The sequence below is a fragment of the Oncorhynchus kisutch genome, unplaced genomic scaffold (genome assembly GCF_002021735.2).
Source record: "Oncorhynchus kisutch isolate 150728-3 unplaced genomic scaffold, Okis_V2 scaffold1596, whole genome shotgun sequence".
NCBI lineage: Eukaryota > Metazoa > Chordata > Actinopteri > Salmoniformes > Salmonidae > Oncorhynchus > Oncorhynchus kisutch.
In genome coordinates this window covers 30,361-50,784 of record NW_022263541.1, presented here as the reverse complement: position 1 = coordinate 50,784, position 20,424 = coordinate 30,361, and the positions used below count along the sequence as shown (strand labels likewise).

The 20,424-nt window shown below is 42.8% G+C and overlaps 1 long non-coding RNA gene across 1 annotated transcript; it reads right to left on the bottom strand.

Annotated features, from left to right (window-relative positions):
- Positions 1–5,601: 5,601 nt before the first annotated feature.
- LOC116366883 (uncharacterized) lies at positions 5,602–12,440 on the bottom strand. The gene is made up of 2 exons (XR_004208320.1): positions 11,445–12,440; positions 5,602–5,836 (listed from the first exon to the last, which is right to left on the bottom strand). It is a non-coding gene; the product is annotated as an uncharacterized LOC116366883 (long non-coding RNA).
- Between the last annotated feature and the right edge of the window lie 7,984 nt (positions 12,441–20,424).

The following is a 20,424-nucleotide window of genomic DNA, read 5'->3' as shown; positions in this document are numbered from 1 at the left end:
CACTGATGTGGTCATCCTGTCTGGGTTGCGCCCCCCTTGGGTTGTGCCATGGCGGAGATCTTTGTGGGCTATACTCGGCCTGTCTCAGGATGGTAAGTTGGTGGTTGAAGATATCCCTCTAGTGGTGTGGGGGCTGTGCTTTGCAACGTGGCGGGGGTTTTATGATCTTCCGTTTGCCCCTGTCCAGGGTTAGTCCTCGGATGGGTCCACAGGTCTCCTGACCCCTCCTGTCTCAGCCTCCAGTATTTATGCTCTGCAGTAGTTTATGTGTCGGGGGCTAGGGTCAGTTTGTATATCTGGAGTACTTCTACTGTCCTATTCGGTGTCCTGTGTGAATCTAAGTGTGCGTTCTCTAATTCTCTCCTTCTCTCTTTCTTCTCTCTCTCTGAGGACCTGAGCCTAGGACATGCCCCAGGACTACCTGACATGATGACTCCTTGCTGTCCCCAGTCACCTGGCCGTGCTGCTGCTCCAGTTTCAACTGTTCTGCCTTTATATTATTCAAACATGCTGGTCATTTATGAACATTTGAACATCTTGGCCATGTTCTGTTATAATCTCCACCCGGCACAGCCAGAAGAGGACTGGCCACCCCACATAGCCTGGTTCTCTCTAGGTTCTTCCTAGGATTTTGGCCTTTCTAGGGAGTTTTCCTAGCCACCGTGCTTCTACACCTGCATTGCTTGCTGTTTGGGGTTTTAGGCTGGGTTTCTGTACAGCACTTGAGATATCAGCCTGATGTGACGAAGGGCTATATAAATAAATGTTGATTTGGAAGTGTTTACTTGTAGATGACCTGGAGCCAGTGGGTCTGGCGACGAATATGTAGCGAGGGCCAGCCGACTAGAGCATACAGGTCGCAGTGGTGGGTGGTATAAGGTGCTTTAGTGACAAAACGGATGGCACTGTGATAAACTGCATCCAGTTTGCTGAGTAGAGTGTTGGAAGCAATTTTGTAGATGACATCGCCGAAGTCAAGGATCGGTAGGATAGTCAGTTTTACTAGGGTAAGTTTGGCGGCGTGAGTGAAGGAGGCTTTGTTGCAGAATAGAAAGCCGACTCTAGATTTGATTTTAGATTGGAGATGTTTGATATGAGTCTGGAAGGAGAGTTTACAGTCTAGCCAGACACCTAGGTACTTATAGATGTCCACATATTCAAGGTCGGAACCATCCAGGGTGGTGATGCTAGTCAGGCGTGCGGGTGCAGGCAGCGAACGGTTGAAAAGCATGCATTTGTTTTACTAGCGTTTAAGAGCAGTTGGAGGCCACGGAAGGAGTGTTGTATGGCATTGAACCTCGTTTGGAGGTTAGATAGCACAGTGTCCAAGGACGGGCCAGAAGTATATAGAATGGTGTCATCTGCGTAGAGGTGGATCAGGGAATCGCCCCGCAGCAAGAGCAACATCATTGATATATACAGAGAAAAGAGTCGGCCCGAGAATTGAACCCTGTGGCAACCCCATAGAGACTGCCAGAGGACCGGACAGCATGCCCCACATATATACCCCACTTTGGACAATCCTCCTCTGCAATGCTTACATCTTCTGGTTTGACAGGAAGAGGGTAACAGGATACTAAACCTTAGGTTGCAAGATCGGTTCCCGATGAACAATCGTTCATCCTGCCCCTGAACAAGGCAGTTAACCCACTGTTCCTAAGCCATCATTGAAAGTAAGAATGTGTTCTTAACTGCCTTGCCGAGTCAAATAAAAATAAATATATAAAAATTGTGTTGACGACCGGCTCCCTCCTAGTCAGGTTGTGTCGACGGGCCCGCTCCCTCTAGTGCAGGTTGTGTCGACGACCGGCTCCCTCCTAGTCAGGTTGTGTCGACGACCGCTCCTCCTAGTCAGGTTGTGTCGTAGACCGGCTCCCTCCTAGTCAGTTGTGTCGATGACCGGCTCCCTTCCTAGTCAGGTTGTGTCGTCGACCGGCTCCTCCTAGTCAGGGTGTCTCGATGCACCGGCTCCTCCTAGTCAGGTTGTGTCGACGACCGGCTCCTCCTAGTCAGGTTGTGTCGTCGACCGGGCTCGCCTCCCTAGTCAGGTTGTTGTCGTGTCGACCGGCGCCCTCCCTAGTCAGGTTGTGTCGATGACCGGCTCCCTCCTAGTCAGGTTGTGTCGACGACCGGCTCCCTCCTAGTCAGGTTGTGTCCGTTCGACCGGCTCCCTCGCTAGTCAGCGTGTTGTACGATGACCGGCTCCCTCCTAGTCAGGTTGTGTCGTCGAGCCGGGTGCTCCCTCCTAGTCAGGGTTGTGTCCGACGACCGGCTCCCTCCTAGTTCAGGGTGTGTCGACCGACCGGCTCCCTCCATAGTCCAGGTTCGTGTCGTCGACCGGATCCCTCCTAGTCAGGTTGTGTCGACGACCGGCTCCCTCCTAGTCAGGTTGTGTCGTCGACCGGCTCCCTCCTAGTCAGGTTGTGTCGACGACCGGCTCCCTCCTAGTCAGGTTGTGTCGACGACCGGCTCCCTCCTAGTCAGGTTTGTCGTAGACCGGCTCCCTCCTAGTCAGGTTGTGTCGATGACCGGCTCCTTCCTAGTCAGGTTGTGTCGTCGACCGGCTCCCTCCTAGTCAGGGTGTCTCGATGACCGGCTCCCTCCTAGTCAGGTTGTGTCGACGACCGGCTCCCTCCTAGTCAGGTTGTGTCGTCGACCGGCTCCCTCCTAGTCAGGTTGTGTCGTCGACCGGCTCCCTCCTAGTCAGGTTGTGTCGTCGACCGGCTCCCTCCTAGTCAGGTTGTGTCGACGACCGGCTCCCTCCTAGTCAGGTTGTGTCGTCGACCGGCTCCCTCCTAGTCAGGTTGTGTCGTCGACCGGCTCCCTCCTAGTCAGGTTGTGTCGATGACCGGCTCCCTTCTAGTCAGGTTGTGTCGACGACCGGCTCCCTCCTAGTCAGGTGTGTCGTCGACCGGCTCCCTCCTAGTCAGGTTGTGTCGATGACCGGCTCCCTCCTAGTCAGATTATATTGGCGACTGCCTCCCTCTAGTCACTAGTGTGTCTTATTTATTTAATCAAACAGCTTAAAGCATCATATGTTCAGTACATATAGATTTTATAAAAACAAGTGGGGCGATTGATAGAAATTACAGATGACTCTTGGTTGACCGTGGATCAAATCCAGGCTGTATCATAACCAGACGTGATTGGGAGTCCCATAGGGCGGCGCACAATTGGCCCAGCGTCGTCCAGGGAACGCAGTCATTGTAAATAAGATTTTGTTCTTAACTGATTTGCCTAGTTAAATAAAGGTTACATTTAAATAATTTTAAAAAAAGTGATTCATTGACAAACCATATTTTACAAATCCGTCAAGGCACCAAAACAAAGGTTTCAAACCAATTCATGAATGTAATTGAATCTAGGTGTCTTGCCTTTAATGTAAGGGCATGAAAAGCAATGGCTGACAATGACTTATCAACAGCTCTAATAATTTGCCCTCACAGGAAATCTACACTGGCAATTATAGAACATATTATGTAGCCTCACAATCTGTTTAAAACAATAATTTTGACCTCATGGATGGCCAGTCCTTGTATTCATAGTGTAGTGAATTCAGGGGGTAGCCCTGGGCTGAACTCAAACCTGGGTCCAGCAACTGTCAAGCCAACACCTTAGAACTGTTACGCCAAGATTTCTGAACTTCTTGACGAGGTAGCTGGGTGTTGGGTTACGGTTGCTACAATAGCCTTCTCTAAGAATGTGAGAGCGGAAACACTTCTCCTTCCCCCATCCCTCAGCAGTTAACCAAGCCAAGCCTCTGGGCAGCCATTTGTTGCTGTTTAAAAAACCCACACAACCCAGCAATCTGCAGTTCAAACAATAACAAATCTGTCATTTCACCACTACTATTCTATATTTGTGTTGGACAAGTTTGCTCACCACCAGAAAACAACTCCCATTTTACATTATAATCAACTACAATGCTTCACCTTCTCCAATATAACAGTGTCTACTGGCTATCAACAATTAAAAACAAGAAAAAAAACACGTATTTCTAAATAGTAAAATACAATCGTATCTTTTCTCATTTTCTTTCTATAGAATCCTAAAGCTCACTAGCTTCTAGAACTCTCGACCCCTTGGAACGAGCCCAAACAAAACTAAATCTCCAATACAGGAAAAGCGTGCAGTCAAAATAAATTGTGATCCATGGCAACTCACTGACTAAACGCAAACATTTTTACTGCCCAGTATGGGAATAAAGACAATTAGAATTTAAATGTTGTCAAGAAATACTGGAGTGATGTCAGATTGTTAATAAAATTGATTATAGACCAATTTATTATACTGTTTTCATGTGTGTGTGTGTATATATATATATATATATATATATCTTCCACTTGAAGAAAACAGCTCACTACATTGAAGTGCTGCATGTTGATTAAAGTGGGTCACCAACACAGTAAGTGTAACACAGCTCTTTTTTTTTGTTTGTCACTTTGTTTAATAATACTCTTTCAATTCAGAGACTGGATTTCCCCTGAGGCTATTATCCATATCATGCTGCAATCAATTGAACAGGGTAAACGATAAGGTAGAACATCATTAAAATACTCCTACTACAATGCTAAAACATTCTACATTGTGACATCATTAAAACACTCCACATTGTGACATCATTAAAACACTCCTACTACAATGTTAAAACATTCTACATTGTGACATCATTAAAACACTCCCACTACAATGTTAAAACATTTTACATTGTGACATCATTAAAATACTCCTACTACAATGTTAAAACATTCTACATTGTGACATTTCAGTGATATCATGAAACAACTTCTTCATGCATGTATTTTCTGATGTTTGATCAGAGATCTTTTATCAGAGTATCTCTTGTCACATTGATCACAGCTAAAAGGTTTCTCTCCTGTGTGTGTTCTCTGGTGTGAAGTTAGCTGGCTAGATGTAGTAAAACTCCTCCCACATTGATCACAGCTATAAGGCTTCTCTCCTGTGTGTGTTCTCTGGTGTGAAGTCAGCTGGCTAGATGTAGGAAAACTCTTCTCACATTGATCACAGCTATAAGGCTTCTCTCCTGTGTGTGTTCTCTGGTGTGAAGTCAGCTGGCTAGATGTAGGAAAACTCTTCTCACATTGATCACAGCTATAAGGCTTCTCTCCTGTGTGTGTTCTCTGGTGTTGAGTCAGATGGCTAGCTTGAACAAAACTCCTCCCACATTGATCACAGATATAAGGTTTCTCTCCTGTGTGTGTTCTCTGGTGTTGAGTCAGATGGCTAGATTTAACAAAATTCCTCCCACATTGATCACAGATATAAGGTTTCTCTCCTGTGTGTTTTCTCTGGTGTAATGTCAGACCGCTAGATGTAGTATAACTCCTCCCACATTGATCACAGATATAAGGTTTCTCTCCTGTGTGTGTTCTCTGGTGTAATGTCAGACCGCTAGATGTAGTAAAACTCCTCCCACATTGATCACAGCTATAAGGTGTTTCTCCTGTGTGTGTTCTCTGGTGTACTGTCAGAATGCTAGATGTAGTAAAATTCCTCCCACATTGATCACAGCTATAAGGTTTCTCTCCTGTGTGTGTTCTCTGGTGTTGAGTCAGATGGCTAGCTTGAACAAAACACCTCCCACATTGACCACAGCTATAAGGTTTCTCTCCTGTGTGTGTTCTCTGGTGTATTTGAAGTTCTGATGAAGATTTGCAACCTTTCCCGCAGTCAGAGCAGCAATGAGATTTCTTCCCTGTGGGTCTCTGCTGGTGTTTCTTGAGGTGTTTTGATTTGGAGAGACTCTTCTCTACCCTGTCAGCATCATGAGGTTGTTGAGGCCCCCCAGAGGATCCACGATAGTCAGGTCCCTCTCCTGTGGGAACAAAAAGTCAGACAGGTGGTTTAAGACCCACAACAGCAAAAATACACTGTAAAAAGGTGATGCCAACAGCGTAGCCATTATGTTGTCCAAACAATGATGTCTGGAATGAATGTGAATTATTTGACATTCGTCTTAAGACAATCAAGTGAACAACAGTCATATTTTGTCTTGTTTTCCCATTAGTGGTAACATCGATGATTGTATGCAAGAAATACGTTTTTAAAGTTGTTGAAATCCTAAGCAGTGTGCCAGACAACTTTTGGTCTCCAATATAGGCACATTTCAGTAGGTCTATGTTGTTAGGTGAAGTTATGAGTCTACAGTAGGTCTATGGTATTGGGATAACTAGCGGTTTCCGCATTAGCATGGAGGAGTTTCTGCAACCAAATTGCGTTTTAGCAAACAGAGGGCAATGCAGAGAGCGATGCACCTATTTGGGGATGTCTGATAGTATTTACGCACCACCACTAATGATTTGTGGAGCTTCTCAAAGTAATTTTCTCTTCACCTCAAACAGCAAGTAAACAAAGTCTTACAAATACTTTAACGAACTATTGATTAGAGTAAAATATTTCCAGCTCTCACTCTTGATAACCACTCGACATGAAAGGGAAAAAATGTAATGCTCTGATCCAGCGGAAATGTCATACAATACCTGATTACTTCTTATCCCTTTCACAAGTAGCCTACAGCTGTGTCTGTCCCAAATTCTCTGGTGCGGGAAACTGAGAGCCCAGAATATTTTATACAATGTTGCTATCATGTTGTTTCAGACAGACCTAGGTGATAGAACTTTAAACAGTGTATCAACTATGTAGACAGGCCATGCTCAGCCAATGCGATTTATTTTTATCTGGATATTTTCTAGATGTTTTTATTTGTTGGCTTTAGGTAGGCTATTTTTACATAGTTGGCAATGGCAATAAATTATATAAATCTAAATAATGTTTATTTCTATGTATATAGAATATAGATCAGTCACAGACAATGATTTTGAGATACGATTAAAAAATTAAACTGTTCCAGTAAAATGTGTATATGAAAATCATAACTGGCACCAGATCAGTAGAAATTATCAGAATTTTTTTACTTCAAATGGAAAACGTTGCCGACTGCTGTTTTAGTCTATTACTGAAAACTTCAGGAGCATAACGTCAGAATTTAAGGCCAGCAGCAGCGGGAGGAGGAGTTTTTTTTTTTTCTTATGGTTAGGCTATTTTGATCTCTGGTTCCCTCGAGTCATTTGTGTGTCGCGATTATTTAGTAAAAACGGGTGATTAATATGTTGATTATGTAAAGAATATTTGCTGCTCTGTGGTGTGTAATGAGGAGCAACCAGACACTTGGACGCATTTATGAAATTGCTTATTCCAGTTACTAATAAGCATGCACCCATTAAGAAAAGGACTGTAAAAGCTGTTAAATCCCAGTGGAATGATGAGGAATTGAAAAATGGCATGGTTGAGAAGGATGAGGCAAAAGGAATGGCAAATAAGTCTGGCTGTACAACCGATTGGCAAACATCCTGCAAATTGAGAAATCATGTGACTAAACTGAATAAAAAGAAGAAAAACGACAAAGACAAATGACAAAGAATGATAGTAAAAAGCTTTTGAGAACCGTACATACAATTTTGGGAAAAAGGGCAAACTATGCTCCATCATTAACTGAATCAGATGGCTCATTCATCAAAGCCCACTACTTTCATGATTTTTTTCATTGGCAAGATTAGCAAACTTAGGCATGATATACCAGCAGCGAATGCTGACACTACACTTCCAAGTGTATCTGACCAAATTATGAACGACTTTAGAATTCCGTAAAGTCCGTGTGGAAGAGGTGAAAAAATTATTGTTGTCTATCAACAGTGATCAGCCACCAGAGTCTGACAATCTAGATGGAAACTTACTGAGGATAATAGCGGACGAAATTGCCACTCCTATTTTCCGTATCTTTAATTTAATCCTAATGGAGAGCGTGTGCTTTCAGACTTGGAGGGAAGCTAGTCATTCAATATGTCCTATGCTCTGCATAGTTAGCTCCAGGTAAAATGTTGTACTTATTCAGCCATTCTGTGACCAAAAACAAGCTACATATGGACAGTGCCAAAATAAAAAGACTCTGGAAATGAAAAAGCACCGCAACCTAGCTGGAAATGGGACAAACGGACCCCCTTCTGTGGTAACAGACTGGGACGATTTGTAATCAAATCTAATTCCCAGGAACGGGGTTTATATGAACCACAGAGACTGTGTGGGATAATAACATGGCTCTGTCCAACCCTGCTTGTTCCCTCGACTCAGCTACCAACCAGCCATCTCCAACAGGGCCCTTTACCTGTATCAATAGACACTTCATAGTGAGCTACAGGTAGCAATCAGCCATGAATCCCAATAATGAGCCACCTATGGGAGGGGTATCCCCTTGTGGACAAATATCTAAATGTATTACTGCTACCCTGGGGAGATTGATATACCCCTTGAACATCGGCTCCAACCCTCGTTGGATGTGGCAGGGCTTGCAAATGATTGCAAACTACAAAGGGAAGCACAGCCGATAGCTGCCTAGTGACACGAGCCTACCAGACGTGCAACATTACTTCCATGCTCGCTTCGAGGAAAGTAACACTGAAACATGCATGACAGCATCAGCTGTTCCAGACGACTTTGTGATCACGCTCTCCGCAGCCGATGTGAGTAAGACCTTTAAACAGGTTAACATTCACAAGGCCACAGGGCCAGACGGATTACCAGGATGTGTACTCCAAGCATGCGCTGACCAACTGGCAAGGGTCTTCACTGACATTTTCATCCCCTGTCTGAGTCTAATACCAATATGCTTCAAGCAGAACACCATAGTCCCTGTGCACAAGAACACTAAGGTAATCTGCCTAAATGACTACCGATACTGAGTGGACGATGGTGAAGAACAGTGGAGTGAAAAGGGCTAAAGTTGGTAATGAAAAGCAGTTTATGGTCGGAGTGGGAATTATCAGCAAGGATGTTTTTTTGGGGTGACCGGTTTGCGGTCTCAAAGATGGTGAAGTGGAATTGGTTCGAGTGACCAGGAGCAGTATGATGCTGATTGTGTGTCAACAGCACAAAAGGAGAAAGCTTATTGTGGTTTAGGGATAACATTTCAGGAAGATGCATGTTGATTAAAACAAATGATAGACGCAAGGTTTTACTGTGGTTTGGTGAAGTGGTTCTCCCATCTTGTGTAAAACCTGGGTAAGTGAGATCTACAGAAGCCGCTGCAGTGTTACAATTGTAAAAAAGGTTGGACATGTTGCAAGTGTTTGTTGAAGGAATAAATATGTCGTAGTCAGATGAAGCATGTTGTAATTGTGATGGGAATCACGTTCCCGAGTTCCTGGAGTGCCCTGTACGGATGAATGATGTCACAGTAGCTAGGATGATCAGGCCCATCCAACAGGTATCCTATGTGGAGGCAGTGAAAATAGCTGAAGGAGAAGAGAGGAGAAGGTAGTGGATGTCCCACAGTCTACAGTAAAGCCATGCAGGAGAAGGATCCCAACACACTAATAGTGAACAAGGTGGACTTTGTTGTGTTTATAGCGCAAGTGATAAATTGCATTAATAAAGTATTAGCAACCTTCGTCTAAAACACGCAGTTTCCGCATTAGCTTGGAGGAGTTTCTACAACAAAATTGTGTTTGCATTGCCCTCACTGCCGCAGTGATAAATTGCATTAATACTAAACTAATAAAACATCTAAGCTAGACATCATTGTGAAGGCGGCAAATGGATTTCTGGATCTCCAGGACTTCAGACAAAATGTTACAGGGAGAACTGAATTTAGACGTTCCAGCCCTCTCAGGTTCATGAACCTGTGTGGGGATCTGAATAGTACCATTTTTGTTCGAAATTCAGGGTAGTGGAGTGAATTTGGTTCGTGTTTATTTTAGGTAATTAGTAAGATTTGTTAATCCCATTTTTTTGCATTTTGGTTACTGTAGGTGGCAGCAATACACCTGATGAGTGTAGTCTGACAAACCTCAGCGAAGAAGACATGGTAGGAACCAAAGTGATGGTCAGTATTTCCAGTTGATCCTAATTAGATGTTACATTACATGTTGTTTTCTTACTTCATGTAGCCTGCTAGCTAGCCAACATATTCATACTTCGCCTACTCCTCTCTGATAAGATACCGTTGCACAAACATGCTTCTCTAGGCCTACAACAGCACTGGTACCAGGCAGTATTAGCTAGCTACGTTTACTCTGACTCTTAATACATTTAGTAAGCTAGCTAGCCCGCTAACTAGCGATTAGCACACAACATTATTTAAGCAACACCTTGCTAAGAAAAATACAATCTTTCACCTTTAATGTAATGGCATGAAAATAATTGCCAGAATATTATACAATGACTTAACAGCTCTAACAATTTGACCCCAACAGGAAATCTACACTGGCAGTTATAGAAAGACCCATTTACTATATAACCATTGATTTTTGAAGAATAGAACTTACAAATGCCTCAAATGTTTCTACCATATTACCCCACCAGAAACCACTGACACCGGCCATATTCAACATGTGTTGACTGTTATTAAATCCATCAGTTTTTCTGCTCTCTAATCAATTCAACAAACATTGGGTAGTTAGTTAGAATATAGTTACTAGACTAGCAAGTTTGATGTATAAGTAGCCAACTAACGTTAGGTAGCTAGTTAACATACCAATACACTGCTGTAAAGATATGCTATGCGTTTGGTAAGGATAGTGTAGCTAACATAACGTGTAACGTAACTTATTTCAAAAGTCATTACTTTTACATTTCCTTAAAATGTTCTTAGCATTTGTCATAATTATTTAAAGCAGGTCATTTGTATCGGCTCTCGTTGAACTTCTTCCACCATTATTTTCCACCATTTTCTTCAAATCTGAAAATGATGTGAAGCTACGCCCATTTCCTGAAGAATTGCATTATGCACCCTAAAGTACTGCGTGTATATGTCATATTTTGGCGAATTTAGTACGACGAATTTTGGCATACTAACTACATCATACTATGACCAATAAGCACACTATATACTCCATTAACATCACAAATAGTATGGTTAGTATGAGTATTCTAACGCAGCTCAGGTCACTGGGCAGCCATTTTGTTCGTTTAAAAACTAGGTTTTCCCTTTAAAAAAGCAACACAACATTCAATCAACCAATCTGCAGTTCAACCAATAACAAAGCTGTAATTACACCACTATTTTGGAAATAGGATGGATGGGGCTGGAGAAATGTAACTACTCTCAAATTCATAGACAGACCTATGGATGCAAGGACTGACCATCCATGATATCAACATTATAGTTTTAACCATGTTGAGGCTATACAGTGTTGGTTTACATTGTTTCTAAACATTGGAGTAAAAAAAGTTATTTGGGATTCTGATGTGGTAAACAGTTGAACTAAGCTCATAAGGCATTCGTTATATTCTTCAAGAATCAATGCCTATAAATAAATACATAATTTAAGAGTCAATATGGATGTAGCAATTGCAAATGTCCCCTTTAACACCACACATCAGTTCAACAACTGCGGAGTTTGTGCTTCTGTTTTTAAGACAGTACTTACTAGTGTTAATCAGGGCCCCTTCATCGTTGGAACCATCGGACGCCTTAAGATGCGCTTGGGAAACCGGGCCGAGATATCCAGTTTCCTCCTCTTCTTCATTTTCCGATGTGACAGTCACCTCCCCCTCCTCTTCGTTCACTGAAATGTCGTCGTCCCCCTCTTTATTAACTCTGAACGAGTCTCCCTCTTTAACTGTGACGTCTTTCTCTTCTTCTTTCACGGTAACAGCCTCAACCTCTACTTGTTTTTGTATTGTAACAGCCTCCTCTTCCTCCACCTCTTTCACGAGAGCTTCTTTCTCCATCCAGACGACCGCCTCTTCTTCAGCAGGACCGGGGTTAAGTTTGAGACTGGAGCTATGAGGCAGGTACTGAAGTCGCTAAGCGGTATAATTCAAAGCAGTGTCCCTTTATCAGCAGCACGTGATCAATGATGTCTGAAGAATAATTTCGTCGAACACCTGATTGGTTTGGTATTGGGCTCGTTCGACTTTGCAGCCGACAGTGCAGGTGGCTGCTGACTCATTCACAAATCACCTTGCATCTTAAATAACTACTCATTATTATTTATAAATCAGTCAGCCAGTCACCGTTTACCCACAACTCAGCATGGACTTGATGCTCTCGATGAAGGCCAGTGGTTTAGTAGCAGACCTGAAGGCTACGCTGCTACGGTGTGGGACGTCATCTGTAAAAATGTGGCTGTTCTAAATTCTGTGTGCTGGTTGGTTATGCTGTTTAGGCTAATAGCTAGTTGGCTAAATAGCTCAAGTCATGAGTGCAAACGATTGGTTTAATTTAAAGTGATACATTTTAAGTTATTTCTGTTGTAGTTAACATCATAGGTAAGGATTGGTTGATTTCCAGTTTTTAAGATGATTGATGAGAAAAGTATCGTCCAACCATCTGGTAACCTGTTTCATGCGCATTAAAGGTGAGATTTTCACTGCTTGTATTGATGAAGGAGTGTAATTGATGAAGTTCCTCTGCTGTCCCCTGGAATAGAAAGAACACGTCATCAATTAAGACTTTTTCAGAACCTGATGAGATGCTAGAATGGATTGTTAGGGCTGACAATCACATTCTTCTCTAACAACCCCACATACAGTTACACATAATTAGATGCTATTTTTTAAAAGTACAATGACCATAATGACCTGAGCGCCTACTTGTCTTGTCTGTGTTTCTTTTTCACCTGCTACGTAAAAGAGACTGAAGAATGTGTAACAGTATAGCTTCCGTCCCTCTCCTCGCCCCTACCTGGGCTCGAACCAGGGACTCTGCACACATAAACAACTGCCTCCCACGAAACATCGCTATTAGCGCACACCCCGCTAACTAGCTAGCCATTTCACATCGGTTACAAATGCACAATGGTCAATGCTATCTGGGATTCTTGGGACATCCCTACCCTAAACCCTAACCTTAATCCATATCTTAACCATTTTAAATGTAAACTTCAATGGGCTAGGGACGTCCCAAGGATGTATCGCTACCTGAAATTACACAATCTAAGTGATTGATAGTTGGTATTCAGCAGTCATAAAGCCTTATTTATTTTAATGAACTACTAAAATTGTGATTTTGTCAGACAGCAGCTCTACACTTTATTGAGTGACTGATCCATTCATCCTTCCAACCCTCCTCAGCCTTCCTCTCCTCTGAAGACCCAGTGAGGGTGGAGCTCAGTCAGAGAGCTGTTGAGGGACTGGTTAGGAAGAACACTTCTACAGCCTGAGAGGTGAGAGGTCACACGTGGTTTAGATGGTAAATATTTATGTCCCCTTAGTGGTTCATCACATCAGCAAAAGGGAATATGTTCCATCATCCATGTTTATTTACATTAGTGCAAATTGACCACTGATATTGGGGTAATTTCCCACCCCTTTTGGCTGTAAGAAAGTTAATTTCAAATCAAAATCAAATCAAATTTATTTATATAGCCCTTCGTACATCAAATGATATCTCAAAGTGCTGTACAGAAACCCAGCCTAAAACCCCAAACAATGCAGGTGTAGAAGGAAAAAGGAAAAACTCCCTAGAAAGGCCAATACCTAGGAAGAAACCTAGAGAGGAACCAGGCTATGTGGGGTGGTCAGTCCTCTTCTGGCTGTGCCGGGTGGAGATTATAACAGAACATGGCCAAGATGTTCAAATGTTCATAAATGACCAGCATGGTCCAATAATAATAAGGCAGAACAGTTGAAACTGGAACAGCAGCACGGCCAGGTGGACTGGGGACAGGAAGGAGTCATCATGTCAGGTAGTCCTGAGGCATGGTCCTAGGGCTCAGGTCCTCCTCCAAGAGAGAATTAGAGAGAGCACACTTAAATTCACACAGGACACCGAATAGGACAGGAGAAGTACTCCAGATTTAACAAACTGACCCTAGCCCCCCGACACATAAACCACTGCAGCATAAATACTGGAGGCTGAGATAGGTCTCAGGCACACACATTTGTTCTTTGCTATTATGGTCATTTGTGCAGAATGTACTTTTCCCCACTCATTCACCCCACCTCTTTACGTTGCTTATTTATATTCAGTGGCCTGACTGCATCCAGACTGTCAAAGGCCCATCCTGGTAGATCTGAACCTAATGCAGTTTGGAGTGATCAGATGACAGAAGTCACATTTAGGTGCCAGGTGTAACTGAGGCCATAGACGCTGTGTTTACCACTCCACCACACCTTCAGCAGGCTGGAAAATGAACCCTAATATTTTAAAAGCAGGGCAACAACGTCAATATAATTGTAACCAAAAATGTTCAGTTGGTTGCATAAATAATTATGATTACTAAATGTTACATGAAATGTATATATGAAATATTCGGTTAAAGTCTTATTTTCAACGTCTTTTCAATGACATTTTGCTAGGTGTGATCTCCCCAATGTCAAAACACAGTTTTAACGTCTCCAAATCAATAACCAATATCAGAAACAGTTTGGGATAAATTGAAAACCTAAACATAAAATGTGCTATATAGACAAACATCTGCCACAATAATCATATTTCTTGTATTTTTTAAAACAAGCTCCTTATAAACTGCACAAGCACCAAAAACGCTGTTGTTTTGACAAGAAGCAATAAATCATTGATATCGATTAGAGGGGAAATTAGGTTGTAACTAAAAAAACACATGGAAATGGGAGATATATTTTACCTCACTGGTTAGAGGACAACCTGCAGAAGACAGTCAGCTACATTTTGGAGTGATGCATTTAAATTTAGGAGTCACTAAACAAAGGAACACAACACTTATTTGTTATAACTCATCGATATCATGTTGAAATCAAAAATCATTTGTGCAAGAGGAGAGAGATGGGGTTGCACGTCCTGTTAAAGCTAACAGCTCAAAAACCACACTGAATCTGGGAGTAATGTGTACATCCCTGGTTAGAGGACAACTTGCAGAAAACAGCTTGATACATTTTGAAGTGTTGCATTTAGGTTCAAGTGGATCACGAACGTGGTAAGTGTAACAAAACAATGTTTTTGTTAATCACTTTTTGTTAAATAATACTCTTCCATTTCAGAGCCTGGATTTTCCCCCTGAGGCTAATATCCATATCATGTTGAAATCAATAGAACAGGGGACAAATGTTTAGGGTTCTACATTGTGACGTCATTAAAATACTCCTACTACAATGTTAAAACATTCTACATTGTGACATTTTTCCATTGATATCATGAAATAACTCATTCATGTATGTATTTTCTGATGTTTGATCAGAGATATTTTATTAAAGTATCTCTTGGCACACTGATCACAGCTATAAGATTTCTCTCCTGTGTGTGCTCTCTGGTGTGATACCAGATGGCCAGATTGACCAAAAATCTTCCCACATTATTCACAGACAAAAGATTTCTCTCTTGTGTGTATTCTCTGGTGTTGAGTCAGAGTTCTTGATGCAGCAAAACTGTTCCCACATTGACTACAGCTATAAGGTCTCTCCTGTGTGTATTCTCTGGTGCACTGTCAGCGCTCCAGATTGGGCAAAACTCTTCCCACATTGATCACAGCTATAAGGTCTCTCTCCTGTGTGTGTTCTCTGGTGAACTCTCAGATCTCCAGATTGACCAAAACTCTTCCCACATTGACCACAGCTATAAGGTTTCTCTCCTGTGTGTGTTCTCTGGTGAACTCTCAGGTCTCCAGATTGACCAAAACTCTTCCCACATTGACCACAGCTATAAGGTTTCTCTCCTGTGTGTATTCTCTGGTGCACTGTCAGCGCTCCAGATTGGGTAAAACTCTTCCCACATTCATCACAGCTATAAGATTTCTCTCCTGTGTGTGTTCTCTGGTGTGATATCAGGTTGCATTGTTGAGTAAACCTCTTCCCACATTGAGTACAGCTATAATGTTTCTCTCCTGTGTGTGTTCTCTGGTGTGATATCAGGCCGGATGGATTATTAAAACTCTTCCGACATTGAGTACAGCTATAAGATTTCTCTCCTGTGTGTATTCTCTGGTGTGTTATTAGGCTGCTGAGCTGAGTAAAACACTTCCCACATTGAGTACAGCTATAAGGTTTCTCTCCTGTGTGTGTTCTCTGGTGTAAAGTCAGAGAGCCAGATGTAGTAAAACTCTTCCCACATTGATCACAGCTATAAGATTTCTCCCCTGTGTGTGTTCGCTGATGAATTGTAATGCCTGATGAGGTGAATCTCTTCCCACAGTCAGAGCAGCAGTGAGTTCTCTTCCCTGTGGATCTCTGCAGGTGTTTTTTGGGGGGTTCTGATCTGGAGAGACTCTTCTCTGCCTTGTCAGCATCATGAGGTTGTTGAGGCTCCCCAGAGGATCCACGGTAGTCCCGTCTCTCTCCTGTGTGAACAACAAAGTCAGACAAATGATTAAAGGCCCACAACAGCGGTAATCCACTGTAAAAGGTGATGCCAACAGCGTAGCCATGATGTTGTACAACAATTGTTTTCTGTAATGAATGTACTGATTATTTGACAATTGTCTTAAAATGAGCAAGAATAGTCCTATTTTGTCTTGTTTTCACATTAGTAGTAACATCGATGATTGTAGGCTAGAAAAAAGTTATTAAAATTGTTGAAATCCTAAGAAGTGTGCCAGACGACTTTTGGTCTCCAACATAGGCACCTTTCTGTGTTTGCTAAAATTGTGACACGAGGGCGATGCACATGCGGTGGTAGAAACTCATCCCCCTAATGAGGAAACCGATAGTTTTGGATGAAGTATATCTGCCTGGAGCAAAAATGGTGAGCAAAGATTTAGTTTTTTCACGATGTATTCTGAATGTGAATGGGGGAAAACTCAGGGGAGTAACCTCCATTTCCAGGTTGCTTATGAGTACATTTCACGCCTAGTTACAGTTTGGACTTAAATCGTCTTGAAAGTCTATAGCAAGACTTGAAATGGCTTTCTAGCAATGATCAACAACCAACTTGACAGAACAGGAAGGATTTAAAAAAGAAAAATGAATTTCACATGAAGATCAGTCGCCTATTGGATGACATCATGACTACCCATCAAGCGAATGCCTTACTATGACATCACTCACTCCTTCTAGTTTGCAGTTGTCTGAAAAAAAAACTATTTTGCTCAAAACATGTATTTGTTTTTCTTCAGTGTGTTTATACTTTACAACAGGAAGAAAAAAAATGAATCACCAGATGACATCATGAACAATTCATACATTTTTTTATTTTTCAACTTTATTTAACCAGGTAGGCCAGTTGAGAACAAGTTCTCATTTACAACTGCGACCTGGCCAAGATAAAGCAAAGCAGTGTGACAAAAAAACAGAGTTACACGTGGAATAAACAAACATACAGTCAATAACACAAAAGAAAAATCTATATACAGTGTGTGCAAAGGGAGTAAGGAGGTAAGGCAATAAATAGGCCATAGTAGCAAAGTAATTACAATTTAACAAATTAACACTGGAGTGATAGATGAGCAGATGATGTGCAAGTAGAAATGCTGGTGTGCAAAAGAGCAAAAAAGGAAATAAAAACACGGGGATGAGGTAGGCAGTTGGATGGGCTATTTACAGATGGGCTGTGTACAGCTGCAGCGCCCGGTAAGCTGCTCAGATAGCTGATGCTTAATGTTAGTGAGGGAGATATGTCTCCAGCTTCAGTGATTTTTGCAATTCGTTCCAGTTATTGGCAGCAGAGAACTGGAAGGAAAGGCGGCCAAAGCAGTTGTTAGCTTTGGGGATGACCAGTGAGATATACTTCCTGGAGCACGTGCTATGGGTGGGTGTTGCTATGGTGACCAGTGAGCTGAGTTAAGGTGGCCTAGCAAAGACTTATAGATGACCTGTAGCCAGTGGGTTTGGAGACGGATATGTAGCGAGGGCCAGCCGATGAGAGCATACAGGTCCTAGTGGAGGGTGGTATATGGGGCTTTGGTAACAAAACGGATGGCACTGTGATAGACTGCATCCAGTTTGCTGAGTAGAGTGTTGGAGGCTATTTTGAAAATGACATCGCCAAAGTCAAGGATCGGTAGGATAACTGATCAAAACACGTGAACAAAACGGAGGTTTTTGAATATAAAGAGACTTTATCGAACAAAACTAACATTTATTGAGTAAATGGGAGTATTGTGAGTGCAACGATATGAAGATCGTAAAAGGTAAGCGATTCATTTTATTGCTATTTCTGACTTGTGTAACTCCTCTACTTGGCTGGTAACTGTTTGTAATGATTTGTCTGCTGGACGCTGTTCTCAGATAATCGCACGGTATGCTTTCGCTGTAAAGCTTTTTTGAAATCTGACACCGTGGTTGGACGAACAAGAAGTTCATCTTTAAACCGATGTGTAACACTTGTATGTTTTATGAATTTTTATAATGAGTATTTCTGTTATTGAATTTGGCACTCTGCAATTTCACTGGATGTTGGCCATAATAGAACGAACTCTGAAGATAGATGGGGGGCAATTCACATATGGTGTCCAGGGCACAGCTGGGAGCTGACGGGGGTTAGTAACAGGCAGCAACAGTGAGAGACTTATTTCTGGAGAGATACATTTTTTAAATTAGAAGCTCGAACTGTTTGGGCATAGACCTGGAAAGTATGATAGAACTTAGAACTTAGTAGATTGCAACTCCTCCCCCTTCGGCAGTTCTATCTTGATGGAAAATGTTGTAATTGGGGATGGACATTTCTGAATGTTTGGTGGCCTTCCTAAGCCAGGATTCAGATACGGCAAGGACATTAAGGTTGGTGGAGTGTGCTAAAGCAGTGAGTAAAACAAACTTAGGGAGGAGGCTTCTGATGTTAACATGCATGAAACCAAGGCTTTTACAGTTACAGAAGTCAACAAATGAGAGCGCCTGGGGACACACGGGGCCTGGGTTAACCTCTACATCACCCGAGGAACAGAGTAGTAAGATGAGGGTAGGGCTAAAGGCTATCAGAACTGGTCGTCTAGTGCGTTGGGAACAGAGAATAAAAGGAGCAGGTTTCTGGGCGTGGTAGGATAGATTCAAGGCATAATGTAAAGACAGGGGTATGGTAGGGTGCAGATACAGTGGAGGTAAGCCTAGGCATTGAGTGACGATAAGAGAGGTTGCATCTCTGGAGGCACCAGTTATGCTAGGTGAGGTCACTGCATGTGTGGGAGGTAGGACAAAAGAGTTCTCTGAGGCATGTTGAGTGGGACTAGGGCCTCCGCAGTAAAACAAAACAATGATAACTACCCTAAACAACAGTATACAAGGCATATTGACATTAGAGAGCCATAAAGCGAGGCATAAAGCAAGGTGTTGATTGGGAGAGCTAGCTAAGACAACAACAGGTAAAATGGCGATGAATGGGCAGAGAGGGTCAGTTAACTACACACAGGGCCAGAGTTCGAGACAGATAAACTAAATGGAGTACCGTGATTAATGAACAGTCCAGGAGGCATCAGCTATGTAGCCAAGGTTGAGGGCACATCAGACGGAATTGCGTCGGCAGACCAGTTGTGATGGACCGGCGGGGCTCCGTGTCGACAAAGGGTACAGGCCAATTGGCAAAAGAGGTACTGTAGCTGGCGTAATTTTGTTTGCTAGCTGGGAGATACACCTGGCTTGAGGCTAACTGGTGCTAGCTTCAGGACAAGGGCGTTGGCCACTATAGCCAATCCGGTGCAAAGGTCTAGAGCTTACGGCAGGAATCCGGTGATGTAGTGGCTTCTAGTCGTCTTAGTGAAGAGTTTGGGAGGCATCAGCTGTGTAGCCGAGTGATCATAGGGTCCACCGAGCAGGCCGGGAGATGGGCCTGGCTCAAGGCTAGCTTCGGGGCTGGGCCACTCGGTGGCAGCTAGCCAGCTGCGATTATCTGGTGTAATGGTCCAGAGCTTACGGCAGGAATACAGTGATGTAGTGGAGAAAAACAGTCTGATATGCTCAGGGTTGATATCGCGCTGTGCAGACTGGCAGGTATTATCCAGGCTAAAAGCGGCCGGTGTTTGAGCTAAAAAGGTAAAGGCCGCTAGCAGTGGCTAACAATGACTAAATAGCTAGTAGCTAATTAGCTGGTTAGCTTCTGATGGAGGTTCTAGCTATAAGGGCCCAAAAAAAAGCAGATCCGTATCACATTGAGTGAGGCGGGTTGCCGGAAGGTATATTTAATTGAATTTAATGCTATGTTGACGAGCGGCTCCCTCCGGTCAGGTTGTGTTGAGGAGCGGCTCCCTCCGGTCAGGTTATGTTGAGGAGCGGCTCCCTCTAGTTATGACGTCGAGTAATTTGTGTGTCTTAATTATTTAATTAAACAGAATGCTTCACTTCACTAGGGTAGGGGACAGCATTCAGAATTTTGGATCAAAAGCGTGCCTAAATTAAAGTTTCCAAAACTGTTAAAATAATGTCTGTGAGTATAACAGAACTGATATGAAAGGCTGTTTTTCCATTGAAAGCCTATCCACCATACAAAGACTTAGGACCCAGGTCACGATCTCTATGGCTTCTTCTACATGTGGTCATTCTTTAGGCATTGTTTCAGGTTTTTAC